Source organism: Muntiacus reevesi, chromosome 21 (genome assembly GCF_963930625.1).
Source record: "Muntiacus reevesi chromosome 21, mMunRee1.1, whole genome shotgun sequence".
Taxonomy (NCBI): Eukaryota; Metazoa; Chordata; class Mammalia; order Artiodactyla; family Cervidae; genus Muntiacus; species Muntiacus reevesi.
This window is the reverse complement of record NC_089269.1, coordinates 32,713,677-32,729,407: the sequence shown is the minus strand read 5'-3', so window position 1 is coordinate 32,729,407 and position 15,731 is coordinate 32,713,677. Positions and strand designations below refer to the sequence as shown.

General features: G+C 35.6%; 1 protein-coding gene across 3 annotated transcripts in view; it reads right to left on the bottom strand.

The window, feature by feature from the left end:
• Positions 1–15,731, bottom strand: part of USP25 (ubiquitin specific peptidase 25) — a 157,262-nt gene that overhangs the window by 14,981 nt on the left and 126,550 nt on the right. The window lies entirely within an intron of this gene.

Genomic DNA, 15,731 nt, shown 5'->3' with positions numbered 1-15,731 from the left:
CAATTAACTTTAACTGCAGAGGTTACAAATAAGGGATAAAAAAGTAAGGTTTTTTTTTCACTATAAATTTTTGTTTCAAAAATATTTGAATTTTACCAGTGTAATGTTTATCAATGAACACTATCACTATTACTACCTTGATACTGAGCTTACCTTTTCTTTATTTGCAACTACTATTATGAGAAATAATAAATACTAATGTGTGTTCCCACACATAAGCAAATGATTTGAAAAATATTTGCTCAGAGAAATATGTATAGAGATATATATCAAGTACTGCCATATGTAAGAAGCCCATATAATTAAAGATAACTTTAATTAAAATATTTATTTATATTAGATATCATATCTAAATTATTTTCTACTAACCATAAGACATTTGGAGCTACATGCAAAATACGTTACAAACAGTCCATTCTATTGGAAAGGGCTTTTTTGCATGCGTTTCCTAAGCAATTCTTGGTTATCCAGATACTATCACCTATTTGGCTGTATTTTACAGAAGTGAGAAAATGTACCTGAAAAACAGTAAATGGAACATTCTAGTTATATGTTTTTAAACTTCATTAAGGGGGGGCTAATAAGTTCTTTCTATACAGATTAGCATTATAAATAGAATAAGATAATTACTCTATAGCTAAAATAAATTATTCCAACTTTATTTTATACATACATATGCCATTCTAAAGTTTTATTGCTGTGCTAAAAAGCAGCCATGAAAATTAACTCTTTTTGTCACGTAAGGCTATCATGACTCACTTTACTGCATGCTTTGCTTACAAACTCTTTAATCTTTCCAATTTGAAATTAAAAAATTTTCCAATTTGAAAAAAAGGCACATGGTTATTTAATAACTACACTATACTGAATTTGAGAGTAAGCGTAAAAAAAAAAAGTCATTGTTTTTCCTTGTATGACCCTTTAGACAATTATTGCCATAGGCTATCAGAAGGTTTTTGTGTATTTAAATATTTCAGATGTTATCCTTTTGGCTGAAACTGGTATGACCAAAATAAAATTCTCTCTCAAATAATAATATATGTTTAGATTATAAGACATTATAATACTAAATGATTATCCATTCTCTCACCTCCCTTCAAAATGCAGGCTGTGATTTTTTTTTTATAGATAGTAAACAGATTTCTGTTAGAGATTTAGATTATCTGTCAGCTTTAAGATGTTTACCTCTTGATTTTGCTCTATTTATGATTCTCCTAATTATAATGAGTAAATGCCAAACTCACAATTTATAGGTGTTTTATTAAACCAGTAGAGGTAGAAATGCCACTCCTAAATTTGTAGAGCAATTTTTCAAACACAAAAATACTAAATTCTATTAGCATAAATTAGCAATGAATGTTTTTGTTTATCAACTTCCTTCTCAAAAAGTTTTTCTGACTTTCAAAATATACTGCATCATATCTATTCCTTCAAATTTTCAATGAGGTGTTCCACGCCGGTATATTCAGGAGATCTCTACACAATACACAGTTAACATTTAATGGGGTCCTACTAATCAGGCTCAACATTACCTATTAGGTCTTACTTCCTGTTACTCCTCTATTTAGATCAAGCTCCACTCCTCACAAAATGAAAAGCCTTTGTTTCTTAAGTTCTCTACGTGGATGATGTCCTTGACATCTCCCATCAAGCCACACATGATCCATTCAATGAGACTGGTTAAAATCTGTTTTTTGAAATCTTCTTCCAAATGATTTCTAGTTTGACTTTTTCCTACTTTTCTGAATCACATGATAAAACATACTCTACATGTATTATTTCTTATAGAAGTTATATCTGGGCTTCCCTTGTGGTTCAGCTGGTAAAGCGGGTAAAGCTGGTAAAGCCTGTAAGGCGGGAGACCTGGGTTCAATCCCTCGGTTGGGAAGATCCCCTGAAGAAGGGAGAGGCTACCCACTCCAGCATTTGGGCCTGGAGAATTCCATGGACTGTATAGTCCATGGGGTCGCAAAGAGTCGGACACAACTGAGCGACTTTCACAGACTATTTAAAATACCAAATATACAAATATATAGTATACTCTGAAGGCAGTAAGATCTAAGGCAAGATTAGCTAGAGTAAAATTCAGAAAGCTAAATATATCATTTTATTTTAAAAATTGATAGTGTACTAAGAAATACAAAAAATCTACTTCAAATTCCAGAGGATCAGACTCACATAGGTTATAGTCTTTGACTGTATGTTATATAAATAGGAATTAAAGGTAACTCCCAAACTAAACACTTAGGAATTTAACAGTATTCTTCTATAAACTATTCTTGGACCAAAGGAATCAAAATTATAATAATATTGGGAATATGAAATCTCAAAATCTAAAGGACACAGCCAGATTGGTACAAAGGAAATTTCAACTTAAGCAATATAAAATAACATTTATTTCAAGAAGCTAGAAAAAGAAAATAAACTAAAATAAAGAGGAAAGAAAATACTGTGGCAATTAGATAAAGACCACAAAAGGCTTTTTCTTTCCAAAAATCTGAATAGAAGACCAAAAAATGGGAGAAAAACAACATCAGAAATTAGGAAAGTGGTAATACCAAAAATACAGGAAACAGTGTTAAAATTTATAAAAGAATAATACACATAACTTTATGCCAATAAACTATAACATCTTTATTAAACAGATGATCATCTAGGAAAATATAAGTTACTAGAATTACTTTACAAAGCAGAAAAACTGAAGACACCCAGCAAAACTACAGATAACTGAAAACGCTGCCTACAATCTATACCCAATAAAGGAATTAGGCTCATTTTGTATTAGAGTTGTGCTGTTATAGCAAATCTTCAAAGACCGGATGACTTCTATATCTAAACTGCTCTGAACATATAAAAAAGGGAGAAATTTCTTTATTATATAAAACTAGTATGATCTGAATATTAAAAATTGACAAATATTTTTACAAAGGCTAATTTTGCCCAGACTGACATCTAATTGTGATAAACTTCCTTGTATACATAAAATATAAGAAGAGATAGTGTTTATAATGAATTAAAAAAAGATAGATCAATGCTAAGATCCTTCCTTTGCAAGAATTAAGCATTAAGAAGAAATCTGTGCAGAATCTCTAATAGATGCATTTAAAAAAATACCTAAATTCCAATATAAATCAGTTTAAAATAAAACTTTAACTGTAAATTTAAGAAACTGTCTTTATTTTTAAATCTATAAGAGAGGAGCTATTAAAAACCAACACTACACATTCTATTTAATAATAAAACACTACAAACATTCACATTAAACTCAAGAACTAAGCAAAGGAGTTTATCACCATTATTTTATTATTTAACTATATTCTGAAAGCCTGAATATATTTCAGAAATGAAACACGAAAAAAAGTGTAACAAAGATTATTCTGGTAATGAGATAACTGGGGCTTCCCTGGTGTATCAGTGGTAAAGAATTTGCCCACCAATGCAACAGACAGGGAATAAATGATCCCTGGGTCAAGAAGATCCTCTACAGGAGGAAACAACAATTCACTCCAGTACTCTCGCCTGGGGAATCCCATGGACAGAGGAGCCTGGTGGGCTACAGTCCACAGGTTTCGCAAAAGAGTTGGACAGGACTTAGTGACTAAACAACAACAACAAATGAGATAATTACTAGCAGGCAGCTTACTGAAATAATCAAGAGAACCCACTGGAAAACTATTAGAAAAAATAAAGTAATAAAGTAATTTGATACTATATTAATAAATACAAGTAATTAGCTTTCCTACAAGATACTCTAACAATAATTTATTATTGAGGATAAGTAACTCAATTCACAGAAAAAATTTCTACACATCTAAGATTAGATTTAAAAAGAAGGTATAAGACCATGCTGAAGTAAAATAATAAAACCTTACTTAAGGACATAAGAGAGGGCCAAAGAAGTGAAGAGGCATATCTTGTTCTGAGAAGACTCAAAATACTGAGAAATATAATTATCCACCTCACTGTAATAATATGAGGTACAATCAAATTCTGAAAGGATTTGAGAACATAGGTGGCAATTAAAAATTATCAGGACAGAAAAAACGAGACCTGACAAAATTTCCTTTGGTAAAATTAAAAGGTGTTTCTCCTACAAAATGTGAAAATATAAATGGTACATAATGTAAATATGTATAATGTTCAAAAACATAAAAATCATCAATGGAATAGGGAGATCCAAAAGAACCCACTTATAAATGATACTTAATACTATGTGATAGAGATAGCATTTTAAGTCTGTGTGCAAAGAATGTATTAGTCAACATAACATAAATCATATTATGTCTGGACTATCTAGATATTTCTCTATTTGGAAAAAACTGAAATCTTATATCTGGGATTCAAGCAAATAAAAAAAAAGTGATAGAATTAAAGATAAGCATAATTTTGGAAGAGATCATATACTCTCAAATCCATAAAGGAAATATTGCTGTATTTTATAAGATAAAAAAATAGGCGCAGTTAAGATATCACAAAATATAATTTACAAGATTATAGATGATTCAAATTTCTTAGCAGATGAAATGCTCATTTAACTTAAAAGGGGAAAAAAACCCTCTATAAAATGTACAAAAATGGATAGTCAGTGAACATAAGAAATACCAACAGACAAAAAATTTCAGAAAGATACTAAGTCTCACTAAAGATTAGAGATACAAAAAATAATGTTATTAGCCTTTTCATATCATTTTGACTAACAAGCAATGAAAGTACAAACTAGTAAAAATATTTGAAGTCAACTTAAAGGTATTTTATTAATTAAAATATATTTATTTATTTAAATTAAACAAGTGAGTTAAAATTCATAAATATTTTGACTGGGTAAATCTACTATGCTATGTTCACTGTATTTTCAATAATATATTTAGGTTGGTGCAAAAGTAATTATGATTTTAGATCCTGAATTTTAAATCATTATAACTAGGCTCAAACACATCTTTTATTAATCAAAATAGGAACCATTACAATCAACACATTTTCGCCAATGAGAAATGCTTGTTTACTCCTGTAGGATAAAAATCTGTGCTCTAGGAGTCCACAAACTCTTGGAAAGCATCTTTCGCCTCCTGCTGGTTGTGGAAGCTTTTCCCCTCAAAAGGTTGTTGAGATGCTTGAAGAAGTCTCAGTTGGCGAGAGGTCTGGTGAATATGGCAGATGAAGCAAAACTTTGTAGCCCAATTCATTCAACTTCTGAAGTGTCCGCTGTGCATGACATGCGGTTGTCGTGGAGGAGAACTGGATTCCTTCTAATGATCAATGTGGTCTACAGGTGTTGCAGTTTTTGGTGCATCTCATTGATTTGCTGAGCATTCTTCTCAGATGTAATGGTTTCACCAGGATTCAGAAAGTTGAGGTGAATCACAGCAGCAGCAGCAGACCACCGGTGACCATGACCTTTTTTTGAATCAAGTATGGCTTTGGGGAGTGCTTTGGAGCTTCTTTTCGGTCCAGCCACAGCTGGTCACTGCAGTTGTCTTATAAAATCCACTTTTCATCACACGTCACAAACTGATTAGAAATGGTTTGTTACTGTTGCATAGCATCAGAGGCGATAACACACCAAAACGAGTTTTTTGATTTGTGGTCAGCTCATAAGGCACCGCTTACTGAGCTTTTTCACCTTTCCAATTTGCTTCAAATGCCAAACGACCATAGAATGGTTGATGTTGTGCTTTTGGGCAATTTCTTGAGTAGCAGGACCAGCTTCAATGATGGCTCTCAATTGGTCACTGTCAACAACCAATGGCTGGCTGCTGCATTCCTCATCTTCAAGGCTCTCTTCTAGACAAAACTTCCTAAACCACCACCGCACTGAACATCTGTTAGCAGTTACCAGGCCAAATGCATTGTTGATGTTGTGAGTTGTCTCCACTGCTTTATGACCCATTTTGAACTTGAATAAGAAAATAGTTCAAATTTGCTTTTTGTCTAATGTCATTTCTTTTTTTTTAAATGTCATTTCTATAGACTAAAATACATATAAAATAAACAGCAAGCAATGTCACTAGCAAAAAACATAAAGCAAGAAATGTGCATTAAAATGATGTACAACATAAGTCACATTTAAAAATGTACATCGAATGGCAAAGTTATACAATGCAAAATTGCAACTACTTTTGCACCAACCTAATATGTACAACCTAACATTCTCAAAAATGGGGGTGAAGCCGTCACCACAGCTTTTCCTCCACATGCCGGCTGGCAGCTGAACCACACAGACAGTGATCCATCAAACACCGACACACTGAACCTACAGAGCAGGGCCCCACCCAGGGTGCCCCTTTAAGTGACTGAGGCGCTGAACCTAGAGTAGGACCCCGCCCAGGGTGCCCCTTTAAGTGACTGAGGCGCTGAACCTAGAGTAGGACCCCGCCCAGGGTGCCCCTTTAAGGGACTGATGCGCTGAACCTACAGAGCAGGACCCCAGCCAGGGGCCCCTTTAAGTGGCAGATGCGCTGAACCTACAGAGCAGGACCCCACCCAGGGTGCCCCTTTAAGCGCCAGACACGCTGATTTACAGAGAAGGACCCCAGCTGGGGGCCCCTCAATGTGCCTGACACGGCAAACAGAGAAGGACCCCAGGCAAGGGAGCCCTCTAAGAGCCTGAATGGGCGGAGCTGTGGAGAAAGACCGCCAAAGAGGTATTCTGATCGCCAGCTACAAGACCCTTGAAAAAAGACTCTGATAGGGCCATAACTCCTGCGGAAGAGGCAGTTCGTGTCCCTGTATACTTGGCCCTGCCAGGGTCCCTGCCAGCCAAGCAGCTGTGTCACCTCCATGCGCAACTCTCACTGGGCCAGAGCTGCCATAGGCAAAAAAAAGTCTTGCATCTATGTACACAGGGTTGCTTCGGTAGTGTCCGATTCTTTGTGACCTTATAGACTGTGGCCTGCCAGGCTTCTCTGTCAGGGGTGTTCTACAGGCAAGAATATTGGAGCATATTGGCCAATACTGGTTGCCATACCCTTCTAGAGCACAGTATTTCCTGCCTCCCTAGCCTCCAACTCCCCTGAGTACCTGGTGCTGCCAGAGTCCCTGCAACCCAAGCAGCTGCACCACCTCCACACCTGGCCTTCACAGGGGCAAACCCAAGTCCTCCAGGGCAGCCTCAGGAGCAAACCCCACTGGAGGACCCACATGCAGCGGTGGAAATAAAACCACACTTGAAACCCAGGAGCAATGTGACTAAGGAAGAAGACCCCAAACCTTCCCACCAGCTGTACAAGCTGCAGATGAAATTCACACGATCTACTAGGCAGATTCTGTCTATGGAATATATAGGACATTGAGAGCCTCTACAAAAGAAAACACACTAGTTCTGATAGCTGTGGACACTGGAGGCAAGAACACATAGGAGTAGGACCACATTAGAATCTGAGCTGGCCCCACGAGTTCAGATATCAGTGTTGGACGGCATCCTGGCGAGGTGAGGTTGACTGTGACTCCCAGCGAGGGAAAGGACTCTGACAGCAGTGACTCATGAAAAACAATATTCTTATGTTTTGACTTTTGAATTTTTTTTCTTTGTCGTAGTTGTCGATTTTATTGGCACTAAAAAATCTAATTAAGCTTTTGAGTCTTTTCTTTTTTTTCTCAGTCACTTTTTTTTATTGTAGTTATAAACCTCTGCCTTTACATTGGGCTTTTGCAGTTCTGGGGAGCTTTCCTTTTTTTTTCCTTTTAATTTTAATTTTTTAAACCTATTATTATTTTTTCTATTAAACTTATTACTATCATTATACATTTGTTTTTTTGTTTGCCTTTCCTACTGTTCTTTTCCAACGCAGTTAACCTTTAATGTATAAAAAAATTCTTCATCTACTTAAATTTATATATCTATTCTTTTTTCTTTCTTCCTTTTCCTCTCAACATATTTCTTAGTTTTATTTATTTTCACTGCTTTCTTCCCCAATTGGCACCTTGCTTTAGTTTTGTTTTCCAGTTTGTGCTTTACTTTTGTTCTGGTAGATATAATTTTTGGTTTTCTTTGTCTGTCAGGTCAATATATTGTACTTTATTTTGTTGGACTATTTTGATTTTGCTTATGGGTGTATATGTACATGTGTATATTCAGTCACACTTTTTATTGTTGCTATAAACCTCTGCATCTACACTGGGCTTTTGTCATTCTGTGGACTTTTCCTTTTTCCTTCCATTTTTTCCCTCTTCTCTTTTTTATAATTTTAACTTCTAATTTTTTTAAAACTTATTATATTTTTTCTACATTTATGCCTTTGTTTGCCTTTCCTACTGATCTCTTCCCCTTGCAGATAATCTTTACTGTATATAATAAAAATCTTCTTCATCTACCTCTGTTTAACTTTGCATATCTATTCTTTCTTTCCTTTCCTTTCAACACATTTGCCAGTTTTATTTTCACTGCTTTATTCCCCACTTGGCATTTGGCTTTAGTTTTGTTTTCCAGTTTGTGCTTTAGTTTTGTTCTTAACTGGTAAATATAATTTTTTGATTTTCTTTGTTCGCCAGGTCAATCTATTGTACTTGGACTATTAAATGTAAATAGTCCAATGTATTTACACTGGACTGCTTTGACTTTGCTCACGGGTGTATATGTATATATTCCATTATTTTAATTATTATTTGCCTAACTTTGTAACTGCCATTTGGGGTTCATCTTTGTTTTCTCATTTTTTGTTGTTTTATTTATTTTTTTTTTAATTTTAATTTTTATTTTTTCAGTGCATTTTGTCATACATTGATATGAATCAGCCATAGAGTTACACGTATTCCCCATCCCGATCCCCCCTCCCACCTCCCTCTCTACCCGATTCCTCTGGGTCTTCCCAGTGCACCAGGCCCAAGCACTTGACTCATGCATCCCACCTGGGCTGGTGGTCTGTTTTACCATAGATAATATACATGCTGTTCTTTTGAAACATCCCACCCTCACCTTCTCCCACAGAGTTCAAAAGTCTGTTCTGTACTTCTGTGTCTCTTTTTCTGTTTTGCATATAGGGTCATCGTTACCATCTTTCTAAATTCCATATATATGTGTTAGTATACTGTAATGTACTTTATCTTTCTGGCTTACTTCACTCTGTATAACGGGCTCCAGTTTCATCCATCTCATTAGAACTGATTCAAATGAATTCTTTTTAACGGCTGAGTAATATTCCATGGTGTATATGTACCACAGCTTCCTTATCCATTCATCTGCTGATGGGCATCTAGGTTGCTTCCATGTCCTGGCTATTATAAACAGTGCTGTGATGAACATTGGGGTGCACGTGTCTCTTTCAGATCTGGATTCCTCAGTGTGTATGCCCAGAAGTGGGATTGCTGGGTCATATGACAGTTCTATTTCCAGTTTTTAAAGAAATCTCCACACTGTTTTCCATAGTGGCTGTACTAGTTTGCATTCCCACCAACAGTGTAAGAGGGTTCCCTTTTCTCCACACCCTCTCAGCATTTATTGCTTGTAGACTTTTGGATAGCAGCCATCCTGACTGGAGTGTAATGGTACCTCATTGTGGTTTTGATTTGCATTTCTCTGATAATGAGTGATGTTGAGCATCTTTTCATGTTTTTGTTAGTCATCTGTATGTCCTCTTTGGAGAAATATCTGTTTAGTTCTTTGGCCCATTTTTTGATTGGGTCATTTATTTTTCTGGAATTGAGCTTCAGGAGTTGCTTGTACATTTTTGAGATTAATCCTTTGTCTGTTTCCTCATTTGCTATTATTTTCTCCCAATCTGAGGGCTGTCTTTTCACCTTACTTATAGTTTCCTTTGTTGTGCAAAAGCTTTTAAGTTTCATTAGGTTCCATTTGTTTATTTTTGCTTTTATTTCCGATATTCTGGGAGGTGGGTCATAGAAGATCTTGCTGTGATTTATGTCAGAGAGTGTTTTGCCTATGTTCTCCTCTAGGAATTTTATAGTTTCTGGTCTTACATTTAGATCTTTAATCCATTTTGAGTTTATTTTTGTGTATGGTGTTAGAAAGTGTTCTAATTTCATTCTTTTACAAGTGGTTGACCAGTTTTCCCAGCACCACTTGTTAAAGAGGTTGTCTTTTTTCCATTGTATATCCTTGCCTCCTTTGTCAAAGATAAGGTGTCCATAGGTTCGTGGATTTATCTCTGGGCTTTCTATTCTGTTCCATTGATCTATATTTCTGTCTTTGTGCCAGTACCATACTGTCTTGATGACTGTGGCTTTGTAGTAGAGTCTGAAGTCAGGCAGGTTGATTTCTTCAGTTCCATTCTTCTTTCTCAAGATTACTTTGGCTATTCGAGGTTTTTTGTATTTCCATACAAATTGTGAAATTATTTGTTCTAGTTCTGTGAAAAATACCGTTGGTAGCTTGATAGGGATTGCATTGAATCTATAGATTGCTTTGGGTAGAATAGCCATTTTGACAATATTGATTCTTCCAATCCATGAACATGGTATGTTTCTCCATCTGTTTGTGTCCTCTTTGATTTCTTTCATCAGTGTTCATTTTTTGTTGCTTTAATCTCACTTAATGGCATAACAAGCCACCTGTGGAATCTCTGTTCCTGATCAGAGAACATGCCCTTAGCCTTTGAAGTGGCAGCACTGACTCTAAGACCCTAGACTACCAGAGAACTAACCCTGGGGAGTGTCAAATAGTGAGAACTCACACAAAGGAAACCACTTGAATATAAGACCCAGCATCACCCAACCACCAGTACCAACCTGTGCTGGATGCCTCATCTAAACAACAAAGAAAACAAAAATGCAAACCCAATCATCAGCAGACAGGATTACCATCTCAATCAGCCTTGCCCATCAGAGGAAAAACAAACAGAAAGACAAACACACACAGCACAAATATCACCCTACATGAAGCTTACACAACCTTAGGAGGAAAGAAACCAAAAGGAAGAATTCAACCTTGAAGCCTGGGAAAAGGAGACCTCAAACACAGTATGTTAAAAAAAAAAAAATGAGAAGGCAGAGAAATACTACACAAATGAAGGAACAAACCAGAAACACAGAAGTCCAAATAAATGAAGAGGAAATAGGCAAACTACCTGAAAAAGAATTCAGAATAACGACAGTAAAGATGATCAAAAACCTTGAAAACAAAATGGAGAAAGTACAAGAATCAATTAACAAAGGCCTAGAAGAATTAAAGAATAATCACACAGACAAAGAACACTGTTACTGAAATTAAAAATACTCTAGAAGGACTCAATAGCAGAATATCTGAAGCAGAACGAATTGGTGAGCTGGAAGATAAAATGGTAGAAATAACTTCTGAAAAGCAGAATAAGTTAAAAGAATGAAAAGAACTGAGGATAGTCTCAGAGACCTCTGGGACAATATCCAACGTATCAACATTCGAATTGTAGGGGTCACAGAAGAAGAGAAAAAGAAAGGGTATGAGAAAATTTTTGAAGAAGACTATAGTTGAAAATTTCCCCAACATGGAAAAGGAAACAGTCAGTCAAGTCCACGAGGCACAAAAAGCTGCATACAGGATAAACTCATGGAGAAACATACTAAGACACATACTAATCAAGGTAACAAAGACTAAACATGAAGAAAGAATATTAAAAGCAGCAAGGGAGAAGCAACAACTAACATACAAGGGACACTCCATATGCTCAGCAGCTGATCTTTCAGAAAAAACTCTGCAGGCCAGAAGGGAATGGCAGGATATATTTAAAGTACTGAAAGGGAAAAATCTATAATCAAGATTACTGTACCCAGTAAGGATCTCATTCAAAATTGATGGAGAAATGAAAAGCTTTTCAGACAAGCAAAAATTAAGAGAATTCAGTACCACCAAGCCATTTTTACAACAAATGTTAAAGGGACTTATATAGTCAAGAAACACAAGAGAAGAAAAAGATCTACAAAATCAACCCCAAACAAATAAGAAAATGGTAACAGGAACATATACATCAATAATTACTTTAAATGTAAATGGATTAAATGCTCCAACCAAAAGACACAGACTGGCTGAATGGATACAAAAAGAAGACCCATATACATGCTGTCTACAAGAAACCCACTTTAAAGACAAAAAGTGAGAGGATGGAAAACTACATTCCAAGGAAATCAGAAGCAAAAGAAAGCTGGAGAAGCAATCCTCATATCAGACAAAATAGATCTTAAAATAAAGAATATTACAAGAGATAAGGAAGGATACTACATGATAATCAAGGGACTAATCCAAGTAGAAGACATAACAATTGTAAATATATATGCACCCAACATAGGAGCACCTCAATATGACATATATAAAAGGAGAAACTGACAGTAACACAATAATAGTTGGAGACTTTAACACCCCACTCACACCAATGGACAAATCATCAAAACAGAAAATTAGTAAGGAAATACAAGTCTTAAATGATACATTAGATGAGATGGATCTCATTGATATTTTCAGGACATTCCATCAAAATGCAGAAGAATACACCTCTTCTCAAGTGCACATGGAACATTTTCCAGGATAGACCACAGCTTGGGTCACAAATCAAATTTAAAACAACTGAAATCGTATCAAGCATCTTCTTGACCACAACGCTATGAGACTAGATGTCAATTACTAGGAAAAAACTGTATGAAACACAAACACATGGAGATTAAAAAATGCATTTCTAAATAATCAACATGTTACTGAAGAAATCAAAAGGGAAATCAAAAAATTTTTAGAAGCAAATGACAATGAAAACAACAACCCCAAACCTATGGGCTACAGCAAATCAGTTCTAAGAGGGAAGTTTATAGCAAACAATCCTACCTCAGGAAACAAGAAAAACATCGAATAGACAACCTAACTTTACACCTAAAACAACTGGAAAAAGAAGAACAAAAAACCCCAATATTAATAGAAGGAAAGAAATTATAAGATCTGAGTAGAAATAAATGAAAAAGAAATGAAGGAAACAGCAGTGAAGATTAATATAACTAAAGGCTGGTTCTTTGAGAAGATAAACAAAATTGACAAACCTTTAGCCAGACTCATCAAGAAAAGAAGAGAGAAGAATCAAATCAATAAAATTAGAAATGAAAAAGGAGAGGTTACAACAGACAATGCAGAAATATAAAGGATTATAAGAGACTATTATGAACAACTATATGGCAATAAAATGGATAACCTGGAAGAAAGGGACAGATTCTTAGAAAAGTTCAGTCTTCCAAGAGTGAACCAGGAAGAAATAGAAATTATGTACAACCCAATTACAAGCTGAAATGGAAGCTGTGATCAAAAATCTACCAAAAAACAAAAGCCCAGGGCCAGATGGCTTCACAGGAGAATTCTATCAAACACTTAGAGAAGAGCTAATACCTATCCTTCTAAAATTCTTTCAAAAAACTGCAGAGGAAGGAACACTTCCAAACTCATTCTATGAGGCCACCATCACCCTGACACCAAAACCAGACAAAGACAACACAAAAAAATAAAACTACAGGCCAATATCACTGATGAACATAGATGCAAAAGTCCTCAACTAAATTTTAGCAAACTGAATTCAGCAACACATCAAGAAGTTCCAACACCAATGATTAAGTTGGGTTTATTCCAGGGATGCAAGGATTCTTCAATACACTCAAATCAATCAATGTGATACATCATATTAACAAACTGAAAGATCAAAACCATAAGATAATCTCAATAGATGCAGAAAAAGCCTTTGACAAAATTCAGCACCCATTTACGATTAAAACTCCTCAAAAAATGGGCACAGAAGGAACCTACCTCAACATAGTAAAGGCCATATATGATAAGCCTACAGCAAACATTACTCTCAATGGTGAAAAACTGAAAGCATTCCCCCAAAGATCAGGAACAAGACAAGGGTGTCCACTGTCAGCACTATTATTCAACATAGTTCTGGAAGTCCTAGCTACAATAATCAGAGAAGAAAAAGAAATAAAAGGAATCCAGATCAGGAAAGAAAAAGCAAACCTCTCACTATCTGCAAATGACATGATTCTGTACACAGAAAACCCTAAAGATAGTATCAGAAAATTACTAGAGCTAACCAGTGAATTTAGCAAAGTTGCAGGATACAAAATCAGCACACAGAAATCACTTGTATTTCTATATACTAACAATGAAAAATCAGAAAGAGAAGTTAAGGAATCAATCCCATTCACCACTGCAACAAAAAGAATTAAATATCTAGGAATAAACTTACCTAAGGAGACAAAAGAACTGTACACACAAAATTATAAGACACTGATGAAAGAAATCAAAGATGACATAAACATATGGAGAGATATTCCATGTTCCTGGGGAGGAAGAATCAGTTTTGTGAAAATGACTATACTACCGAATGCAATCTACAGATTCAATGTGATCCCTATCAAACTACCAATGGCATTTTTCCCAGAACTAGAACAAAAAATTTCACAATTCATATGGAAACACAAACGACCCTGAACAGCCAAAGCAGTCTTGAGAAAGAAGAATGGAGCTGGAAGGAATCAACCTTCCTGAATTCAGATTATACTACAAAGCTACAGTCATCAAGACAGTATGGTACTGGCACAAAAACAGAAATATAGACCAAAGGAATAAGAGAGAAAGCCCATAAATAAACCCATGCACCTATGGGTGCCTTATTTTTGACAAAGGAAGCAAGACTATTCAATGGGGCAAATACAGCCTCTCCAATAAATGGGGCTGGGGAAACTGAACAGCTACATATAAAAGAATGAAATTAAGACATGTAAATTAGAAATTAGAAATGTAAATCAAAACCACAATGAGACATCACCTCACACCAGTCAGAATGGCCATCATCAAAAAATCTACAAACAATAAATGCGGGACAGGGTGTGGAGAAAAGGGAATGCTCCTGCACTGTTGGTGGGAATGTAAATTGATACAGCCACTATGGAAGACGGTATGGAGATTCCTTAAAAAACTGGGAATAAAACCACCATATGACCCAGCAATCCTACTCCTAGGCATATACCCTAAGGAAACCAAAATTGAAAAAGACACATGTATCCCATTGCTCACTGTAGCACTATCTACAATAGTTAGAACATGGAAGCAACCTAGATGTCCATCGACAGATGACCTGGATAAAAAAGATGTGGTACATACACACAATGGAATATTACTCAGCATTTGAGTCAGTTCTGATGAGGTGGATGAACCTAGAACCTATTATACTGAGTGAAGTGAGTCAGAAAGAGAAAGATAAATAACTGTATTCTAACGCACATATACAGAATCTAAAAAAATGGTACTGAAGAATTTATTTACAGGGCATTAATGGAGAAATAGACATAGAGAATAGATTCCTGGACATGGGGAGAGAGGAGGAGAAGGTGAGATGTATGAAAACAGTAACGTGGAAACCTACATTACCATATGTAAAATAGACAACCAATGGGAACTTGCTGTGTGGCTCAGGAAACTCAAACAGGGGCTCTGTATCAGCCTAGAGGGGTGGGATGGGGAGGGAGATGGGAGGGAGTTTCAAAAGGGGGGGATATACGTATACCCATGGCTGATTCATGTTGAGATCTGACAGAAAACAACAAAATTCTGTAAAGCAATTATCCTTCAATAAAAAAATAAAAAAGAAAAAAAGTGAAAGAGAAATGTTTACATTCTATGTTTTGATATATGTGTGTTTTACTAGTTTAAACATCACTTCTCTAAGAAGTCCTCTAGATAACATTTCCGATTTTCCATTATATGTTCTTCTTCCAGTCAAAATGCTGCTTTATCATACTGATTGTAACTCCAATTAGTATTTACTTTCTCCTAG